The following is a 9312-nucleotide window of genomic DNA, read 5'->3' as shown; positions in this document are numbered from 1 at the left end:
TAGTGCTGCTGCTGGTGTTCGTAACCTTTGCACCAGGTTCTCCAAAGTCATCACACGAGCGCGTAGTTCGTTAACTTCTGCTAGTACGCCGGGATGATTGGCGGTTGGGGCGAGTGGATGAATAAGATTCGAAATATGGGATAGTATATAACCGTGACGAGATACTCTAGGAATGAGAGAGAAAATGGTGTTTCGGATAGGTTCGCCGGTATGTGCTTCAGGTTCGTCGCCAAGAGAGCAATTTGATGGATGAAAAGGATCTTTGAGGTGGAACGATTTTCAAATATAGGATGATATTCTAACTTCATATAATAACTATATATATAACACTAAAGATTTCGTAGACTACAGAGGAACCTACGACATGTGTCAAGCAAGTCTACAGATGCGCTAAGATATGAATTATCAGATACGCTAAGATATGAATTTTTGTCTATACACTATCGATGCAGTAAATGCAGTAAGACGTGTCTAGACTTTAAAGACGGCAAGCAGGTAATTTCCTAAGGATGATAAACAGATAATTTCCGACTAGAAATGATAAGCAAAACTTTTTGACATGTATATACGGTCGAAGTCCAGACTCATTAATGCATCCTAACAACTACTAGTTAGACACACTAATGCAAGACCTGGTTCGCTAAGACCACCGCTCTGATACCACCTGTAAAGACCCGTCCTTATCCACCTGAACGAAGTCGTCAACATTTGGTTTCATTGCGATGATCGACACCAAGTAATATCCTTAGTATGAGCTAATACACAGCGGAAGACTTAATCCGTACCTGAGAATAACATGCTTTAAAATGTCAACATAAAGTTGGTGAGATATATAGGTTTGATGCTAGCAGCGTTATAACTATGGACCACAAGATTTTAAGTTTATACATAATACACTCCTCGTGTATAGACAAGACGTTGAGCACTTGGTAACCATACTTAACATTTAAATCACAGCAGCATATTCTTAAATAAACCCTACACCGTACCAAGTGTAGTAACGAAACGAAGTACTGTGCAACCGTTAAATACTGGTCGTCCAGTCCGGTTGGGGTTGTCAGGCTCAATAGATCTATCAACAGGATTCGCGTTTACGCTCCTCACGTAAATATTAGCTACCAAGTATAAAGAGATATGCCATGGTACAACTCAACGTAGAATTTATTTTTGATCACTTGTGTCCATAACGTAAATCATTCATAAAAACAGCGCATGTATTCTCAGCTCAAAAATATTTAGAGTTTAAAAGGGACTATATACTCACCATACTGTATTTTGTAGTAAAAATACATATAACATCATTTAACATGTGCAAGGTTGGCCTCGGATTCACGAACCTATATTAAGTAAATATATATTAACTCATAGAATCAAATAATTCTATCTATTAATGATTATTTATATATTAGTGTTGTAATTATATAAAATTTATACTAAATCTTAATTAAAGTATATATATATTTTATTTACATTTTATATCTTAATTTATATGTTACCTATATTTATTTTGTATTCTGTAAATAAATAATTTATAAAAATATTAATATAGTTTTATTAAGGATGTTTTTATAAGACTAATTTTTATTGTAATAATAATTATAATATAGTGGTAACAATAAATATAATAATACTAGTAAAAATGATAATAATAATAATAATAATAATGTTAAAAATAATAATATTAACGATAAAAATAATACTAATATTGATAATAAAAATATTGATAATTCTAATAAAAATAAAAATAATAGTTTTAATGATAATAAAAGGATAATATTTGTAAAAATTAATAATAATGATACTTTTAAATAATAATAATAATAATACCTTAAAGTGTAAGCTTTAAAAAAATATGTCACGGCCGGGATTCGAACCCACGACCTCTCGGTTACACACAACACACCCTAACCGTTCGTCCCTCTCAGCTTTTCAGTTTTAATACCGAATCTTAGTTTTATAAACCGTAACATCGACATATCCAACCATAGTCTAAGTTTCTTTAGCCCAACAACTATTGAAGTGGATCACGGCCCAGGTATGAGTTCAAAATTAATTAACCCGGTACTTTATCAGTTGGTTTTAATAAATCCAATATTTTCAAACCATTTAGGATTCGTTTAGGATTTTTTTATATAAATTAGGTTGAAATTTTGTTGTGGTGGGTTCCCATCGTTTGGAAAAAAAAGGAGACAAAAGCAATATATCATCATCGCAATAATTTTTCATCAATTCACTTTTCACCTTCTTCATCTCCAACTTAATAATATAAAGCAATATATCGTATAGTTTATAGGAGTGCTCCGATGGTTGATTGAAGAGGGTTGGTGACGGTTAAAGGCTGCAATAGCAGCAGCTCGTGATAGAAGGAAGAAACAAGAAACAGATAAAAGAAGCTGAGCAGTAGTTTTGTGGGTTAGATTGATCAGTAAAACAGAAGCGTTTAGCAGTAGTAAAACTGGAACGGTTCAAGTGGTGATTGGTGATGATAGTTTTGGTGTGGTGGTTTCATGGTTAGGGATGATGAGGATGGATTTCGACGGTTGAAAGAGAAGGATTATAAACAACGAGTAATAGGTAACAGTAAATTGGGTTTAATGATGTGATGGATTTGGTGGTTTTTGCGGTTATGGTGATGATTAAATTGAATAATAAACAGAAAGCTGCTGCAAATTAATTAGGGTTTCGATGATGTCCTTCGTAACAGAAAGAGAAAGAGGAGATTGAGAACAAAAGAGAAAGAAAGAAAGTATCATTGAGGAGGGTTCTTGGGCGATTTATGATTATAGCAGCAAAGAAGGTATCACATAAATAACACGATCGAGCATGGGGTGGATTTAGATTGTTGTGAAAATGGTGATATGGTGTTGGGTGACTGCAAAAACGTAACTACTTATTGATGATGGATTGTGGTTTTGATCGATCGAAACGAGAAGAAGAAGAATTAGTGGTGATCGATGGTTGTGGTTTCGGTTCAACTAAACAACAAGGAGATAGTAGCTCATGATACAATAGTTGTTTTTGGCGTTCAGCGGTGGTCTTCTCGTCAAAATAGGAGCAAGAAAGGATGGTGGTTGATAGTGGTGATCAATGGTGGGTTGCCGTGAATCAAGGGTGGCGGTGATCGTTGGTGAATATGGTGATGGTTTCTTTAATAAACAAGGAAGGAAGAAAGTAAGATAGAAAGATGAGGGTTGTGGATACACTGAATATTTCGATGGGTTTATACCCAAGAATCACGACAGAAGGCAGCAACAAAAATAAATTAAAAAATAAATGATAGGAACTTGTAACAAATTGCACAATGATGTCGATAAAGTAGGAAGAAAAATAATAAACAGACAACAAACTTTTAACTGATTGGTACAGTTTCTGACAAATTTGTTTCTAATCAATTGACTTATAGTAGTGATGATTCGATTTCATCATCTTTTTAAAGACAGAAATATATTTTTGAAAGTGATAGAAAACTAATTGGAATTCATTCCTATATATATATACACACGAATTAGTTTATTAACTAGTAAATATAAGTATATTGATAATAATATTTTTATTAATAATAATCATAATACTGTTATTATAACTATGATAATATTAATATTTTGTTTTATTTATAATAATAATGATAATAATAAAAACAATGATTTTTAATTCTCAAAGTAATAACAATATCTAATAATAATACTAGTAATATACAAGGTATAACAAGTTATATTTATATATATTTACCTATTTATTTACAAACTACTGTTCGTGAATCGTCGGACACAGTCAAAGGGTAATTGATTATCCAAATATAGATTTCGAACTTTCTAGACGCAATATTAGAGATTCTGCTTATCGTGTCGGAAACGTATAAAGAATAAGGTTTAAATTTGATTGGAAATTTCTGGGTCGTTACACCCAATGACAACACCGAAATTATAAACCGTGGATATTAATACGAATAGTAATATGAAGACACGCCATAATTAAAAATAGTATCACCCCAAGGTAATAATAGAAGTAAGAAGAATCTTCTGATGGAAGATTGAAAAGAAGGATGACAGAAATGAAAAAAAAAAAATCAAGGATTAGAACTGGATTAAGCATTTTCACAATCTTTTGGATGTATGAACTAAGAAAGAAAATATAGGAATGGTGAGAATAATAAAATGGAAGAGGTAAATTTATAATGGAAACATCCGACAGAGTAATCGAGACAGATCACCGTATTTATTAAAAGAGATCTTAATTCCCCTATTCACCGAAGAATCAGATCTTATTTAGATTTCAAAGATTTCTTTAAATCCCTTGAATTCTGAAAATCCTCCGTGACTACGTCAAAAGTTAAATCTCTATCTCAATCTTTTGTGATAACTTCATTTGTACGCTTCGAGTAATCGAATTGTTTTATCCATATTACCCAATGATGATAAAACTCTAATTATCAACTCATATTCGTCATGAAAACATTTTTATTGTTAGCCATGACCACCTCACTCAAATTTCGGGACGAAATTTTTTTAACGGGTAGGTACTGTGACGACCCGGGAATTTTCGACCAAATTTAAACCTAATCTTTAAATGATTTTCAACACGATAAGCAAAGTCTGTATTGTAGAGTCTCAATAGTTCTTGAACTGTTTACATGAACTCAATTAACCTTTGACCATGCCCGAAGATTCACGAACAATTGTATGTAAGTAAATCTGTGTATATATATATATAGATATATGTATATGTATACGATTTCAACACATACTTAATAATATATGTATATATGATAGTTGAAATAGTAATATACGATTTAATTATTTAAACTAAATAAGTAAAATAAATACAAGTTAATCATCTGAATTGAAAATAAAAAGTAATATTCAAAGTAATTAAATTGTTATGAATATATATACATACGATTCTGTACAAAATTAATGTTGTATGTATATCATAATATATAAAATATATAAATATTAAATGACATTTGTAATATTAATAAGTTAAATAAAACTTTAGGTTTAGATATAGTGATATATATATATATATATATATATATATATATATATATATATATATATATATATATATCAATATTATTATTACCCCCATTATTATTAATAATGTAAATTGTAATACTATTATTTGTATTATTAATATTATTATAATATGTATTACATGGATATGAAAAAGGAAACATGAAACTTGTTATTACTTGTATTATCAAGTATTATCATTCAAAATTATTAACTCTATTATTAATATTATGATCATTATTATATTTATGATTATTATTATAATTATTATTATTTATTAATAATAGTGATATTATTATCATTATTATTATTTCTATTATTATTACTAATATTATTTTGATTAGTAATATTATTATCATTTTCTATTATCAGTATATTTTTAATTCCAATAAAACTAATATTATTATTATTATATTTAATTATAATTACAAATTCTTAATATTAATATTTAAAATAAATAAAATTGTACAAGAGTTACCTTTCTATTTGAAATCACGATCTAACTGTGGGCAATTGATTCTTCTGTCTTTAAATTGGTACGATTTAGGAAGCAAACAATTGAATGAATCCAAACCCGTTAGCAATCACTTTCAATTTATTTTCTTTATTATTTTTTTTCTTCTTCTGTTCTTTGATTAAGAAAGCTGTCGATTTTATTATACTTAAAACAATTCTTTTGGCTCAATAATATGTATGAAATCATTCTATCCTCACTACGAAAATCACTTATAACTATTATCATTTACAATCATCTAGGAAATTAAACAGATATATTTATTTTTACTCGCTAACCTCTGTTCTTACATTTTCTTGTCATATTTCGATTTCAAACGAATTTTCAAAATGTAAAAATGCAATCTTATTAGTTTTCCTTTACTAAAACTATCTGAAAAGTTACAGAGGTCAATTCTTTATAGTCATCAAGAATTTTTGAGTCAAAGTTTGGGATTTAAAAAGTCAAACGATGTTCTTTAATTAAATTCGAATTTCATGTTAAGATTCAAGCGAAATTGAGTATTGAGATGGATTATAGGAATGATTTTAAACTTAATTCATGTTATCACAATTGTCTAAAACTTTCATAAAATCAAAATCAATTTTTTTTATTTTTCTTATAACAGCGACGGATGCAGTGATGGTTTTAAATCCTTTTAATAATTTTTTTTATTAATTCAGTTAATTATAGAGGTTTAATTAGAAGGTTTATTGAAGATGTTATATATGTCGGAAGTATCTGAATTGTTGTTGGATATTTGGTCGATTGAGTTTTCAAGAAGAAGAAGAAGAACTAGGGAAGCAGGAGGGACGGGTTAATAGATTTTAAATTAGTAATGAATCAGAAAAGCAAGTGGCAGAAGAGTGGTTAAGAGGAGTGTTGGGTGAACAAGTGGTCACGGGTTCGAGCCTGGTCGCGGGCAACTCTTTTTACCGAAGTTTTTAAAGGGTATAAACCATTTATTTATTTTTCATTATTATTATTATTATTATTATTATTATTATTATTATTATTATTATTATTATTATTATTATTATTATTATTATTATTATCATTATTATTATTATTGTTATTGTTATTATTATTATTATTATTATTATTATTATTATTATTATTATTATTATTATTATTATTATTATGTTTATTGATTCTTAATGTTATTATAAATACTAAAGTAGTAATTATTATTTATTATTATTAGTATTAGGATGTTAGTTACGATTGTAGTTATTTTTTTATAAGTGATTTATTATTATCACTATCAAAATTCAAATTAACATTTTATCATTTATAGTATTATTATTATTATTATTAAAACTATTATCTTTAGTAGTAAAATTATAGTTATAATTATTAGTATTATTATTATTAACAATATATTTATTATTAGTAAACCATTATTATCAAAACTATAATTTTTTTTTAGATAATTATTATGTACATAAAAGTATACATATTACATATACCGAAATTATATTAATATTTCATATAACTGTATATCAAATAAATATATATATATTTTTCCTATAAATACCTCTGTATAACAAATTACTAATTTTAATTAACACTAAACATATATATAAATATATGGACATATATATATTAATATAACTAAATGAACAGATATTAATCACTTTAAGATATGTGTGTATATATATATATATATATATATATATATATATATACAAAATAAATATATATCACATATAATTTAAGATATAATATAAGTATGTGTTTTAATTGGAAGTTAATATAAATCCTTTATAAATAAAAAAATATATATATAAGTAATATATATTAATAAATAAAAATTTTGTGATTTCCGTTATATGTTTTAATATATATATATATATATACAAATGATATAGGTTCGTGAATCCGAGACCAACCCTGCTTTATTCAAATGTCGTCATATGTATTTTTACTACAAAATACAGTACAGTGAGTTTCATTTGCTCCCTTTTACTCTTTACGTTTTTGGGCTGAGAATACATGCAAATGCTTTATTAACTGTTTTACAATATTTATATGCGTGAGTTTCATTAATTCCTTTTTAAATGCTTTAACAATATATATTTTTGGGACTGAGAATACATGCGCTGTTTTTATAACTGTTTTACCAAATAGACACAAGTAATCGAAATTACGTTCTATGGTTGAATGATCGAAACTGAATATGCCCCTTTATAGTCTGGTAATCTAAGAATTAGGGAACAGAAACCCTAATTGACGCGAACTTTAAAGATAGATCTATCGGGCCCAACAAGCCCCATCCAAAGTACCGGATGCTTTAGTACTTCGAAATTTATATCATGTCCGAAGGAGGATCCCGGAATGATGGGGATATTCTTATATGTATCTTGTGAATGTCGGTTACCAGGTGTTCAATCCATATGAATGATTTTTGTCTCTATGCATGGGACGTATTTTTATGAGAAATGGAAATATGAAATCTTGTGGTCTATTAAAATTTTGAAATGATTATTTATGTTAAACTAATGAACTCACCAACCTTTTGGTTGACACTTGAAAGCATGTTTATTCTCAGGTACGAAAGAAATCTTTCGCTGTGCATTTGCTCATTTTAGGGATATTACTTGGAGTCATTCATGTCATATTTCAAAAGACGTTGCATTCGAGTCGTCAAGTTCAACAGAATTATTATTAAGTCAATTATAGTTAGATATATTATGAAATGGTATGCATGCCGTCAACTGTCGATGTAATGAAAGATTGTATCTTCAAAAACGAATGCAATGTTTGTAAAAATGTATCATATAGAGGTCAAGTACCTCGCGATGTAATCAACTGTTGCGAATCGTTTATAATCGATATGGACTTCGTCCGGATGGATTAGGACGGGTCATCACATCCCCTCCTCGCTGCCCCACACTATGTGAAAGACGATCTGGGTAAATACTTCAGGTTAAGGATAACATTGAGTTCAATGTTGCAGCCCAGCAGAGTCGAACTCCTGACCTCTCGTTATGAGAGACATGCCACTACCAGTAGAGTTACAACTCAATGTTGTAATGTTTCATGTTAGAAGCCAAGTTGAACTTTGATTTATTATTACGGATTATTATTATTATTATTATTATTATTATTATTATTATTATTATTATTATTATTATTATTATTATTATTATTATTATTATTTTTATTATTATTATTATTATTATTATTATTATTATTATTATTATTATTATTATTATTATTATTATTATTATTATTATTATTATTATTATTATTATTATTATTATTATTATTATTATTATTATTATTATTATTATATTACATATTAATATTAATTAGTATTAGTATTGATATTTGTTTATAAATTGTTTAATTTTTTAAATATTACTCCATTCGTCCTATATTGATAGTCTAAATTTTGATATATTTCAAATTAATAGTACACTACTATAAATAGTTGAGAATAATAAGGTAAATTTTCTCCACAACTCTTAATTTTTGCATATAAGATAAAAAAAAATAAGTAAAATTTAAGGAGTAAAACTATAAATAACAAAATACAATGTAATGATGTGATTTCTAAAATGTGTATTTTTGTTTATGAACTATAAAGTAAAAAAATACAAATTAATTTTTATTTGATTATAATCTTAAATTTTTAACTTTATAATTACATATTTTTAAGATTTCTGTAATGATAACCGTATTAAATATTGTTAATGTGTAGAAATAGGTTGTACCTAACGATTATGATTATTATTGACTGTTATATAACAATTGTTTTCCAAGTAATATAAATAACAAAATTATGTAGGTTTTTATATTATT

This window comes from Rutidosis leptorrhynchoides, chromosome 1 (genome assembly GCF_046630445.1).
Source record: "Rutidosis leptorrhynchoides isolate AG116_Rl617_1_P2 chromosome 1, CSIRO_AGI_Rlap_v1, whole genome shotgun sequence".
NCBI lineage: Eukaryota > Viridiplantae > Streptophyta > Magnoliopsida > Asterales > Asteraceae > Rutidosis > Rutidosis leptorrhynchoides.
Note: the sequence above shows the minus strand (reverse complement) of the source record.